This window comes from Magnolia sinica, chromosome 8 (genome assembly GCF_029962835.1).
Source record: "Magnolia sinica isolate HGM2019 chromosome 8, MsV1, whole genome shotgun sequence".
NCBI lineage: Eukaryota > Viridiplantae > Streptophyta > Magnoliopsida > Magnoliales > Magnoliaceae > Magnolia > Magnolia sinica.
Window position 1 is genome coordinate 85,286,421 of NC_080580.1, and position 15,170 is coordinate 85,301,590.

The following is a 15,170-nucleotide window of genomic DNA, read 5'->3' on the forward strand; positions in this document are numbered from 1 at the left end:
AGTGCTTAATCAATTTAATTATGCATGTTTTCATGTGCAAGGTGATTTCGAAAGCTTAAGGTAAAATTGATGCCAAAATGAATATTTATACTCAAAAAATTACTAAGTGAAGATTTTGAGATTTGAAAGTCATTAATGAAGAATTCACATGTCAAAAATTCAAGAAAACCAAGTGAGGAATGAAGATAATCAAAGATTTGAAGTAAAGAAAAGGAATCTTGAAATTGTCATGAAAACAAAAATTTTCCTGAAATTTTCCTGAAAAGCATATTATGAAACTCCGGGTATATTTTGGAAAACTGCGCAGAGTGCTAAATTTGAGGTGGTTTAAACCCCGAGTCTATTTTGAAAAACTACGTAGAATGCGTAAATTTAAGGCAGTTTATGGTTTTTTTCAACTCGGTGCGAAAGTTAGAGTTTCACAACTATAAATATGACTCCATATGATGCTCCAAAGCATCTTCTAGGTCTCAAGGAGCATAACACGAGGGTGAAGCAGTCGCCAAAGAGTTTTTATTCTTTCCTAGCTTATTTTTCATGCTTTGTTTAAAAGATTTGGTTTCAATCATGTCTATGGTTGGCTAAACCTTTTAGCTAGGGCTAAGAGGTAAAGCTTGTAATGTGTTGGGATGTGTATTTTGCTTTGATTCTTGTTCTTATTGAACTTCATTGACTTCTAGTTTGATATTAAATGGATATTTTTAATTTTATATGATTTATTGTAACTCAAATTACAATAGATGTTGTGATAGCTCTGGTTATCTTCTTTTCCTGTTTTGTGATAGTGAGATTGGTAAATCCCAATGTTCACCATTGACTCCTAGGCATGGTAGGGTGATGGAATCCCTTCCAATCTTCACAATTCTCCTTCATTGAGAATTAGGTCAACGAAAAGTTTAGATTTGATTTAAATTGTTTTATCTTCCAATTGGATAGAATAGGACTCCAATTTCAATTATGTTTATTAAATCAAGCAAGGTAGCATCTTAATAGCTACAAGTGGATCCTTGACACTCTAGTTCCCACCTTTAATTGATAGTTTAAACATTATTTACAATTACTCTCTTTTATTCAAGAATTCAGATTTTGATCTTCTTCTAGTTCTAGTTCTTTTCAGAATACGTACAAGTTTAGTCCCCGTGGATTCGACCTTGTTCTCACGAGTTATTACTACATCGCGACCCTACACTTAGGATTGTGAACAACTCTCTCAATTTTGGAGCTCCAACACTCTCTCTCATCTACCAAACCTTCTTCTATAAAAATTGTTGGCTGCTCAATTTGTTTTTAATTATGTGGGCATACCAGAATCGATATAACGACTCGATCCAAACCAATCAACTTCGACCCCAAGTATCAAAATAAGCAAATACGTCCAATATAAACATATATGACCAAATTTTGAGAAGATCGATCGCTTACTCAGCCACTTGCATAATTTGATAACGATTATGCGATAATCGAAGGGTGAGGTTTTTCCTCCTAGTATAAGTTACTCTGTGCCTTTCACAATAAAGGACTTTCAGGATACCGGTGCAAATCAAACAAAAGGAAAAACTCACAATCAAGTCACTAGGAGCAACAACAAGAATGCGTCTCTTGAAAGAATTCCTTGATATTGGATAAAGAATAAATCTAGTGTATGGGCGTAGCCTTGGATTACAATTAAGATTATAGCTAAGAATTATTGCTACTAGATTATTACTGCTGTAACAACCCTAAAATTTGGTGCGTTAAAATAAAATAAAATAAATATTTAAAGATTTTATTTTTAAATAAAAAATAAAAACAAGTCAATAGTTGAGTTGGTGGAGACATTCTTAGTTGAGATGTAGGTTTAGAGATCTATTCTTGGAGTAGTAATAATATATATTTTTTAATCAAATGTCATAAAAAAAAAATCAAATTCAAGATAAGGGAGGATGTGCTCATCCTATCTTATCAAGAGAAGTTTCTTTTTTTTTTTTAAAGAAAAGGAATACGGAGAGGTTTCTACTTAATAGAAAAAAAATAGAAAGCCCTAGAGAAAAAGGGAAAGAAGATTCTAAGAAGGCTCAATCAGGTAAGTTCTAATCGTTAGATCTTTTTAATTTTTTATTATGTTGTTAATTTCTTCTTGATCTATACAATGGATGCTGTGGATCATCCACACGATCATTGTATACGTGTGTAGAGACAATTTTAATAAAGTGATGCTTTTATGATTTCAGATATGGTTAGTAATATTCTATGAATAAATTGAATGGATGGAATCTGATTGTGTTAAGATAGATCTGTACGGATCATATGATCCCTAAGGCCAAAATATATAAGGGCCCTAATTTTCAGATCAATCTAACCATTAGATGGGCCACATTAGTCAGATGTAGAAGTGTTTAATAAAGAAATCTTAGATTTTTGCGCAAGTGTTGGTATCACTTGGCGTAGAAGGTCGAGATGGGCCATTGGTGTATATGTGGTTAGATCCATACCATTCATCCAGTGTGCAGAGGCAAAATATGCCAAGACCTCAAGAATCTGGATGATCCAATCATCAGGTGAGCCACCCCGATTGATTATTTGACATTCAATTTTAGGATCTTGAAAAGAAAATCTAAATTTTAATAATTAAATTTAATAAACATATAATTTTAATTATTTAATTATTTAAGATTTGGCCACCTAAGATATATATCAAAGGTGGGCCCCACTATGTAAAATAACTAGATGAATAATAATGTTGTTGATATAACTGATAGGATCTCTTAATTCAAACCTACCCATTTACCTTGTGGATTCTATACTATTAGACTCAGGCGAGTAACCCAACTTATCTCATAATTCATTAAAATTAAAATAAATCGTTTGTGATTGTTTGATCGATTGATATACTGATTTGAGTATTATATTATGATAATTATATGTTAAATTCATATGTGAATATTCTGATCAAGACAACTATGTCAAATATGAAAAATATGTATTTACATATCATCCATAATTCATTACATTTACATAATACATGGTCGATCATAGGGGCTATCTCTGGAAGAAATGTCAATCCTGGTAGAGCGTTACCAGATGCGGGCTATGCCCAAGCCTACCGAAAGGTGGAAGCCTACCCAGCGGGTGGATGCGGGTGGACGACCTCCAACCCAAGCAGATGGACGATCACCCCATCTGATGCATTCATACATCATTTGCATCCATATCATTATATATTCATTTTATGTTATTTTAATTGCTATGATTATGAACCATGCTGGGTTATTTCACTAAGCCTGGCCAGCTTACCTTTTTATTGATGAAAAAACCGTACAGAGGAGCCATTAGCAGATGATGTGGCGCAAGAACCAGAAGGATGCACCGTACCGGAACACGATCCATGTGAAACATGACCATACTTATCTGAAGATGAAGTGGCTGCATTAGACCATTTCTAATTACTTGCTAACATAGTTTGATTAACGTAAAATGCATATCGGTATTGATTTTGAGATTTTAAGAAATTATTTAGATTTATTTCATTGAAACAATGTTAGTATGGAATAAATATAATTGTAGTATAATGATATAATAAATGAATGATTTTTAAGGTTGATTTTATTTTAAGGGTTGCCAAGATTTATATATGCCTGGTTGATTAGCACTAAGTGTTATATATGTGTGATTGAGATTATGGTAGAACTTAGACTGAATATAATTATCATCTCTGATTAAATTGATTAATGAATTAAATTAGTACACTTTGTGTACGAGTTACAAACTGAAACTTGGGTCTGAGGGTGCACACTCTGTACCCAGATGTCAGGGCGTGACATCTACTCTTAGGATAAGCTCAAATAAAAGAATTTGATAAGATAAATTTGATTGTTAATTTGTTGGTTGGTTGGTTGGTTGTGTGTGTGTGTGATTGGTTGAATTCCACTGCTATTTATAGAGTTCTGTTGTAACTTATTCTTCCATATCATTCTTCCATTTATTGCAACGGTTATATCAGTCGAAAAGCCTCTCTCTAGATCATTATCTTATTACATTTCTCCTTATTTGTAACACTCTGAAAATTAGCACCCGAGTACGGAGACTCCGATCCCGAGTTCCCAGGTATTAACCTAACAAAAAAATACATGTGTGCCCTCATTCAGATTTACATTCATTTCATACACAAATAATCAGAGTATGCATTTTAACTTAGTGGAACTAAATTGAAGTAAAAGTAGTCAAATATGGAAACATAGGGCTACCACTCAAAAGTTACAGTTCCAAAAGTGATGACCGCCCATATGAGAAATATACGAATCACAATAATTACAAAAATAACATAATAACAACTACCTAGCGGTGAGAGATATACGAATCACAATAATTGCAAAAATAATAGAATAACAATATAACACCCCATACTTTTTAGTACTCGGGTGTTACCGTGAGAACCTGATTTAGTATAAACACAACCCCAATTTATGTGAACATTCACACACTCTAGCCTAAACTCGACCATTAGGGGTAACCTGCATCCATAGATTGAGCCATCCAACCCTCTAAGCATTGATAAATGGTTAGATCTCTACTTATAGGGTCTTTAGGGCACGTAAAACTAGTAAGGAGAGTGTCTGAAACACTTGTGTTTTTGGATCTCAAAATCTAACTATTGGAGTTATAGATCAATTATGGAATTCGAGGTAGATCATTTGATTTAGGCCTCGCATCATACAATGATGGATATGATCATCAAAACTAGTCATTAAATCCATCTAAGTTACTCTTGGACCATCGATGAACCGTTCTAATATAATCCATCCATTCAAACCCATGATCGTTCATTCAATTGAGAAGTATGGGCCATTAATTATAGAAATGACTGTCGGATTTAACTTAAATCGGGTTACAAACTAGTAGGCATGTTGATCTAGAATAATCTGACCATCAGATGATTAGAAATCATAATTTGAACCCAATAATAAACGTTGCATGGCCTATCTGTGCAAGATGACATCAATTTAAAATAGAGAGTGGCCTTGGGTGTCCCACAAGTTAGATGAGTGGTGCTGATTTCATGATTGGCCCACATAACATCGTTAGGTCAACAAAGATCCACAATTAAAGTCCGAGATTTTAAAAGTATGGACCACTTAAACCTTGGATCTGCCTGAACCTTGGTCTGATGTCTTAACAGGACCCACATGGTTTGATGGACGGAACAGATCCAGTAAGATCACCATTGTGGACCCCACATGAGAGTGCCTATACACGTGAAGTACGTACACCCGCGGTGCACTGAAGAGGAAAATCCGGTCAAATGGCTTTGACCCGATCTCCACCCGAAAAAGAGAGATTTCTCTCTTCTTTTTCTCCCGCCTGTAACGAACGGACGGACATAGTTCGTTTTCTTCGAGCTGTGGGCCACCATGATCAGCCACCCAGGCGATCTGATCCGTTCATCTTGTAGAGAACACGAAGTCGTCCAATCCCTAGCCATTTTCACCTGATGGATTGCACGTGTGTGCACACAACCTCGAGCATAAAACTACTATGTGCGACTGATTTTTTTGAAAATGGAAAGGTTCTGTTTTTCTTGCCTTTACACGCTAGTAATCCGAGTGCCTTCGCCACATCCCATCCTAGCCTTACATCCCAAGACATCCTAGCCCTTCGTACTAGGGCTTTCTCAATAGCCAGACAAGTTTTCACTCACCGCTATAAGTGAAATCAAACCTATTAAGTGAAAATGCTCATCACCGTCCATTAGGTGGGCCCCACAATGTCCTGTGAGCAAATCCAAGCCATCTGGATGCCTCGGATCGAGGGATTAGCCACCCAACAGCATTCCACCATTACCAGTGGGGTCATCTTCCTCGTGCGACTGAAAGACCCACCATCCTTTAGTGGGCCCCCGCTTTCTGATTAAGAGCGTCCATCTGGTAGCCCCTAGCAACAGATGACCATTTATAACAATAGATCTTAGCCATGCATTCAAAACAGGGTGCGATGGATTAATCTCTTTTAACTAAGTTCACTTGAGATAAAGGCTTAGAGCCGTTAAAACCATAGCTCGCCGCTGACTGGTTGCATCTGCACCGTTTGTAATAGGAGCCGAAGGGCCTATAAAGGCTCCTCTTCATGAATAGAAAATGAAAGAGAGTTGAGTAGGAGGTCACCGCATCGGGACACCTCACCAAGATGTGGGTTGGTTTCAGTCCAGCAACCCTGTTGGACAGGTTGGAAGTAAGAGAGAAAGAAGAAGGTGAAAAGAAAGAGAGCAAGAGAAGACGAAAGAGAGGGATGGCGGGCGTTTTTGCTGCGGCATTTGGCTGGGCTAACTCAGTAATTGAGTTCGGGCCGAGTCACTGCCTAGCATGCCACGCCAGCTAGACTTGGACCAAGTTCAGTATGAGTCTAGTCGTCAGCCCTGTCTGGTCATTAGAAAAACAGCCAGGAGGAAGAAGTGGAGAGAGAGAGAGAGGTGCGACTGTGCTATCACACCGAGCTGGGGTGGGATGAAGCTGTCATTGAGCTCAAGCTCAGGTCGAGCCAACAGAGGTTTGGTCGAGTCCAGCAGCTGTTGGATGGTGAAAACAAAGAAAGAGAAGAAAAGAGAGGTGAGGAAGAAAGGAAGAAAGAGAAAATGAGAAGAAGAGAGTGGGTTTGAGAGTGAGTCAACTCGCTGCCTTTGTGGCTGCCGAGTCTGAGTCTGAGTTGGGCTTGGACTTGGTCCAGGTTTTGTTGGAGTTCCAGCAAAAGAAAGAAAAGAGAGGTGAGGAGTAGAGAAAGAGAAGGAAGAAAGGAGAGGAAGAGAGAAGGAGAGAGGGAGAGAGGAAGAGAGAGTTTGGGCTTGAAGTTGTGGGCTGACTCGCTACCTAGTCAGCTGGGTCAAGTTGGTCGTGGGCCTAGCTTGGGTATTGCTGGACATTCCAGCATAGGAAGAGAAGAGTGGAGAAATATAAGGAGGAGAATGAGAGAGAGGGAAATTGGACCATTGGTTGCTACCGAGTCAACTCGGTTGAATCATTGAGTCCGGCTGGGTTGACTTGGGCTTGGATCTGGCCTACTCTAGCCTTGTAGTTGCCAAGTGATATAACTCCAAGGTGGCTTCGTGTCGAGTCGCTGAGTTGAGCTACCAACCGAGGTAAATTGAAACCCGTTTCATCTATTTGTTATTGAGTTGATTCAGTGAGCTTTCGCTGAGTTTATTGCCTGTAGAAAGCTAATTATTAACATTTTCCCTTAATGTTTTGATTGAGTTGTGGCCGCATGTGTATCGATCAGATTTGACTGTATTAGGTTGCAGTCACGTGTCATCTAGCGAGCCACACGTCTAAGTTGTTCGATTGAGGTGATGACTCACCCTTTGAGCTTCACACTTAAATTAATTAATTTGGACAAATATGATGCCTTGATTTCTCTCATTGAATTATTTATCTTACTATATGAATATGTTAATTTGCTGTGCACTTGATTCATGTGTTAAATAATGAACATGTCTCTCTAAATATAGCAAGCATAAATAATTTGATGATAATATGCTATCTTTAGTTGTATATTTGTTAATTAACTATATGCTTACTGCTTACACTTATGTGATGTATTGAATGGAATCTATCATGGACTTACCATCTTGCGGTTCATATTTGACTTATGCGGCTTGGACTGCATATTTGCCCTACGTGCTTTGGTTTGCTTATTTACCCTTTATGGCTTTGATGGAACATTGGTGCCCTTTTTTGTGGCATATTTGTTATATTCACATATTTTGTTGGTTTTCTAACAATCTTACGGTGTTCAGTCGTATTGTGATTTTCGGGTGGAGCGGGAGTTTACTTATCGATTTTCTATCCATCTTGTGGTGTTCAAATACAATATGATTTTCGAGTCGTCTAAAGTTTGTTTGCTGTTATCTCTTCATCTTACGGTGTTCAGTCGTATTGTGATTTCCGGGTAGAGCCGGAGGTTCACTTATCGATTTTCTAGGCATTTTACATTGTTCACATACGATATAATTTCTGGGTAAAGTAGATGTTTGTATGTTGTTATCTCTTCATCTTGTGGTGTTCAGTCATACTGTGATTTCCGAGTTGAGTAGGAGTTCGCTTATCGATTTTCTAGCCATCTTGCGGTGTTCACGTACGATATTATTTTCGGGTGAAGTAGATGTTTGTATGTTGTTGTCTCTTCATCTTGCGGTGTTCAGTCGTACCATGATTTCTGGGTGGAGCGGGAATTCGCTTATCGATTTTCTAGTCATCTTACGGAGTTCACTTGCGGAATGATTTTCGGGTGAAGTAGGGGTTAAAGGTTGATTTTCTATTCAACTTGTGGAGTTCACTTGTACTGTGATTTCCGGGTGGAGCGGGAGTTCACTTTTCAATTTTCTAGCCATCTTGCAGTGTTCACATACAATGTGATTTTTGGATGTGATAGAAAGTTATATGATTGATTATTTGATTATCTGGGCACGCTCACTTGCATTGTGATTGTTATTGTATTTGATAATGATGAGATTATGTTGATTGACTTAATTTTGAGCATATGATCATGATTATGAATTGCGTTGTTTAATATATCCATTCTCATGACTTGCGATCTATCCTGAATTATGAATGATGAGTGCGTAATCTTATAGGGTACTTCTGACTGTGATAGCCATTGACACTATCAAAATATATCAGTTAATGCAGGTATGGAGTAAGCCGATGCTGTTCATTGGGTTGCTAGAGCAGATTGGGTAGTTAAGGAGTTAGACGGGGTCCCTGCGACCCATATTGAGCTCCAGTACTAGTTGATAGATTCCTGTTTTTATATAATGAACCATATTATTTGGGATTGTATGAGTCCTGTATGGGCATTACATTTGGACTTTTATGGTGTTTGAAATGTTTTCATACAATGCATGGTTTACTCAAGCTACATTTGCTGCTAACTCTGATTAATGACAAGCGGTTTAAATTTATATTGAATTTTAAAGGCTAGCACTCGGATTTTTGAAAAATGAGTCATATACTTGAGTTTCAAAAACTGGAGCGTTACAAAAAACTACCTAGCGGGAAGAAGCTAGAAATCTACTAGGTGCCTCGAGTGCACCACCGTCTGGTTCTATTCCCGAGTTATATGTATATGTCAAATATAAGGCGTCAAATGCCAACATAGTGAATAAATATTTCTAAAATTGTTACTTGAGACATTTTAGTAAATCACCAGGTTCACAACGAATACATATTCATACATGTAATACACCTAAGCATGTTATATTTAATATATATATACTACACAAGTTACACATGTTATCAACACAACCGAGTACAAGTAATGATGGCATAACAAACAAATAGTTTTCTAATGTAGTTAGTAAGTATGTTAATATTATAATGAAATGATGCATGCTTCTTACAATCCAATACTTCATCACAAGCAACTTCAAAGCCTATTTCGCAAGTGGCAATACTCCCTCACAAGCAACTCCACTGTCAAATCGCAATCTATCCCAGGATATGCATGATTATCCAAGTGATTATCAGTCCCAATGTAGCGTCTCAGATTTTTGTTATTTTGGATTTTCAAAAATCCTTGAAAATTTTCGATATAATTAGCTTATGTTATCACTTACTGACACTTAACGCTTAAGGTGAGCCTATATGTGGGCGGTACTAATAAAGAACCGCATAAATCTGATTAATCAGCTGTAAGAAGCCAACGAATCCGCATGATTACTTAAACCTCGAGTCTATCCTTGTGATTTGTTAATATAAGCTCAAATCTAACCGATCTATCATTGACTAATCAAGACAACTACAACTAAATAAAAATCCGTCAAAATCTGAGACAACTATAAGTCGGATCAAACCAAACTGAACCAGTTACTCCTTTAGCCTAAAAACCAATGATTTAGAGTGATTAGGACTGAATCACCATTTCTGCTAATTATGAATACACCACATTATAAACTTAGCTAATCCATACCCTAATCATCATGCACAAGAAATATCGTTATTCAATTCATTCAAGAAAATATCATGATTATCCAAATAAGCTCTAAACTGCTCATTAATGGGCCACTAAACCCGAGACTATAGAAAGATGTTCGTCTTAACGGGCTTGACGTCCTTCGTAGGACATCGAGCCGAGATCGTGTCTCGAATCGCTCAACTTGGACTCAAAAGGTCAGTTGATGAAATGTGTGAATACCTTTAAAGCCTGTTAGGAACTTAAGTTAAATGCCCATTTTCACTCTTGGCCTAAGTCGTGGCTTTCAGACCATTAGATCGTGATCAAATTTAGGACAATAACCTAAGTTAATACATGCACATATCTGTATAGTTGCGGCTCCAATCGACCGTCAGTAACCTTTGAACTAACTTCTGATCATACACGTCAATCGGTGTTTTCAAACGTCGAGCCGATCGATTTCATATGTAAATCATCGCTAGAGTCAACTATCCTATGATGTGTATCGACCCTTGCACCCTATAGTAGACCCCAAAGGTTAGAAACACCCTCCTTTTGGGCTAGTATAATGAACACTTAACCCTTAGGTCTATTTACACAATTTTTGATGCTATAAATAGTGTATTTGAGAGCAACCCTTGCTTCCATCCAAAATTTTCCCTAGAGAGAGAGAGAGAGAGATAAATGAGTGTAGAGAGCAAGTGATGGAGATTGGTCTCTTTCACTAAATCCTTCCAATCAAGCCCTAGCCTCGACTGTTCTTATTTATTGAATCCACCTCGCTCGCGATTGAGAGGTAAGAAATGAACCGTACTTCCCAACCTAGGTTTTTCTAGGTTGAATTGCATAATCTCACCTAATTTCTTCAAAAATGGTGTAAGAATCATTTTTCCTAAAATCCTAACCCTATAAGCTTAAAGATCGGAAATCCCTTCTTAAGGTGTAGACTATTATTCATAGGTTGCTATTTATCGACTCTTGAGGGTCTCAGTTAATAATTTATTATTTATAGATATCGTGGTGTATGCTAACCTGTCCACATTTTGATTTGATCACAATATGTGTTATTGCTTATTTATAGATGCTCACATATTTGATAAAATGCCTAAGTGATTGAATGTGTTGTTCTATTGATGTTTATATGTTTGATGGAATGCCCATGTGAATGTATGGTTTTATTGATAATCACATATTTGATGAAATGCCTAAGTAGTTATGTCATTAAATTTATGCTTCATATGAAATCTCGCTATAACTGCATGGTGAATTGATATTCCGTAGTGATGTTTATAATTACTTACAATGTTGGGACAGTCGGCTAATCGCCCAAAATAAGGAGTGGCCCGAGTTAGGTCGGTTACCCTAGGCTTATTCGATTGACCCAGGTCAAACATGGATGACCGATAGTAATTAGATTATGTCGGATGCTTACACTCAATGCCGGTTATACCGTAATTCTCTCAGGTAAATTTAGTCTAACAACCGACTGATCATGTATGTTCACAATGTATGACAAGACCAAATGGAATCTATGATACCCCATTCCTATTAAATGAATCTACTTATAACCATTAGCGGTGCGATCCACAAAACTCATGAGTTATGCATGGTGGTATGAAATACCGTGTCTGAGTTGTTAAGCTGCATTAAAGTGACAAGCCTCACTGTAGTAACCAATGAGCAATCGTGAAGGCTACGGGCCTACTATATCATAAATGGAATATATGCCGCACCACAATTGCGTTTGGGTGACGACTCTTGCATCAATTGTGGTCATCCTCTACCATGTCGATGATGTAACTAACCCTGTGTCATCCAGGTCCTTTGAGATCAGTCAGGCCAGTGTTAGTCTCGCATTGGGTGGGGAATCGTTGCTTGGGTGATGAGTCCAAATACATGGATCAAGGGACACAGGTAACGAGCCGCTACGACTGCCCCGATCCTTGTGATCTGATTGAGATCATGATAAAATGGTGATACCCTAATTTCCCCAGTATGTTAGATGAATGAAATTTAATAACTACTCGGCTAACATACACATCGATCACATTGTATTAGATAGGATGTTGCGATTGGGCAGTGAAGTCGCTTGTGAGGGAGTGTTGGCATTTACAAAATATGTGTTGAGGTCGCTTGTAAGGAGTGTTGGATTGTAAGGGCATGCATTATGTCATAATTTCATACGTGCATCTGACAAGAGTATTTAGAAGTGATTGTTTACATGTTTATCATTACTTGCGTTGATTATGTCGATAACATGTGTAACTTAAAACTAATAGAACCACTGAATTAACTACTCACTCCTACCTATGACGGTGTTTTAAAACACGAAACAGACAATGTTATTGATGCAAGTGCTATCGAGGCCTCTGGCGGGTAGGCTTGGATTAGCTTACACTTTCGCAATGATGTATTGGAAGTGTCGGGTAGAACTGGAAGACTTTGCTTTTATTTAAATTTTGTGCATATATATGTTGGAGTCCCCAACTGGGCATACTCTTTGTGTTAATTTTGTTGTATTATCATTGTGCCTTATATAATCTCTATTTTGGACGATCACAACTATTGGATTTGTGTTTTAATTGTTAGATATATATATTTATGGATTTTTATTATTTCTATCTCACTTTGAATTCAATAAGTTAAATTGCGTTACTTCGATTATTCGTGTGTGGAATGAATGTGAATATGAACGAGGTCACACATGCATTTTTATTTGGTTCACACTCGAAAACTTGGGACCGGAGTCTTTGTACTCGGGTGCTAATTTTTGAGGTGTGACATGCTTGTATCAGAGTGGAGTATTGAGATAACCAGGAACTTTTGAATGAAGACTATACAAACCACAATAACCATATATCGAGACGCTTAAGATTAGATGTTTGGATCCTAAGGAGGTTTTCCTAATTTAAGAGTATTTGGTAATGTAGGAAATCTAATAAATGAGGAATAATGAATCTTATGACCAAATTTCGCAGATTGCGTTATTTTGGAACTCAAGGCTTAGAAATGTGAACCTTATGTTTCGAACAAGAAACAAATGCATTTGATTTGAGGGAAATTATCTTATTCGAACATAACAAAGAGAGTATATGGAGAACAATCATCGTATTATTAATACTGAGTTCATTTATCCCTTGGTATCCCTTGATTCTAAGATAGATCATTTGAAATACATAAATTGAAATTAATAAAGTTCAAATGTCGAATCTCGAATTCGGCAGCATTTCGACAGTTGCTTCGGTCATCTCCTTGGGAGGAATGTTGTGCCAATTTGATCATTCAACTTTTTTCCCTTTTGAACTTGTCCCTTATGTAAAAGGAGAACTTGGAGCAATGAAGGTCGAACTGGACAATTTTGGCAGCATTTCGACCCCCTTTTATAACTGTCCACATAGTGACTTGGTTGCGTGACCCGCACAACCAATCTCTGACTTCCCTTCTCACCTTCAGTCTTTCTTCAGAGATATGCTCCTTTTCCAAAATTCTTCTCTCTCAAATGAGAAGGGAAAATGGGGTATTTATAAGCCTTTACACGTGCGAACCCTCGATCCTTGTGCCATGGGACCCACTTTGCATCAGATCTGACCATTCATTATAGTTATTATATGCTCTTGATTGCGCATGACGCGTAACGATGAAAGTTGGTTGCGCGATCCACGCAACGATGAAATCAGTTGTGCGATCCACGTAATCTTTTGGGTAGTCCAAATAACAAATTAGGTTATTTGCGCAATCCACGCAACTACTACCGGTTGCGCGACCCGTGTAACTGCCGATTAAAGCACTTGATCTTTTTCTTTCTTTCTCATTCTTCACTTCATGTTTACTTTCTGATTTTTAATCTTTCTTCATGATTTTTATGCTCCAACAGATGCCCCCTTGATCAGTTCTTTGTTCCCTTAAATCAAAGAATTAGGATCAATCTTCTCAAAATTTTGAATTCCCTGAAGTCATTATGCGACCCGCGCAACGGGCGCCTGAGTTTCGTCTCGACCCTATCCTCTATAAATAGTCAGTTGGATTTTCATTTCTTCACTCTTCACTCTGCGGCGAAACTTTGCTTGTTTGCTTCCACCCCGTGCAACCAATACCAGTTGTGCGACCCGCCCAACGTCTCTTCGTTCGTGCAAGGAATTTTTGTGTTGCGCTTCCCGCACAACTTGGAATTAGTTGTGCGACCCGCGTAACCGACACTTGGGCTAATTTCGCAGACTTAGCCTAATTTCTGAACTACTTCATTTTACCATGGCCCACACAAAAAGGACCTTCATTCCTGTCAATCCTCCCACTGACCAACCTTCTCACCAAGAATTGCCAGATCCCACCTCCTTTCAAGCTATGGAATCCCAAGCCGTGGAATCTCCATCTTCTCCTGTTCAACCCTCGCGCAAGCGATTTAAAACAACCACTACGTGCCCTGCCTATATAAAAGAGTCAGTACTCCCCACCTTCGACTTTACTCAACGTATTGAAACACTACCATCCCCCATCCACAGAGCCATTGCAATGAGCGATCTTGAAAGACCTCCCAAACACGGTCGTGAATACGACTGAGAACAATGGTTGAAGAGAACAGCGCACCATCAGACGATCAACCAAAAGCATCCCACCAGAGAAGATACTCCTCCACCCTCTCGACCAAAGACGAATCGCCGAAACAAGGCTCAGCAATTTCAAGAGAAAATCAACGAACACAACAGGAAGAAGCTTCACAATTCTTGGGAATCAGTCCGTGCAATCGAGGGTATTATAAAATTTGACAATCCCTATAAGAAAGGTATTATGGTGATCCCAGTCAGCATCCATCGCCACCACTCCATGCTGCTTTGTGAGCCTAAGGATCATATGAACGCATAAAGATTAGCTTACACGGAGTCTTGGTCGTTAAGGGAACCAAGATTATTGGAAGACATTCTGCAGCCACCAAAACCACGACAACAGATTGGTGATATTTACTCCATGATTTTTCTCACCCCATCCTACGATCTCTACAGCCTTTATCTGTCCTGCTTTTACGAGACGCTTCGGCAGCGTTTCAGCGACCGTCGTCTTATCTGGAGTCCAAAGGAGTTCAGAACAAGAGGTCTCTTGACTCCCCGCAATTATTACTCTGAATGGGTTGCAACAATTCTATCGAAACATGCGGGGACTTTATCCACGATTGACATCTTCACCGCGATTGAAGCAACGTCACATCCTTTTTACAAGGAGTCCTCCATTCTGAAGGCTTTTCTCACCTATTGGTGCCC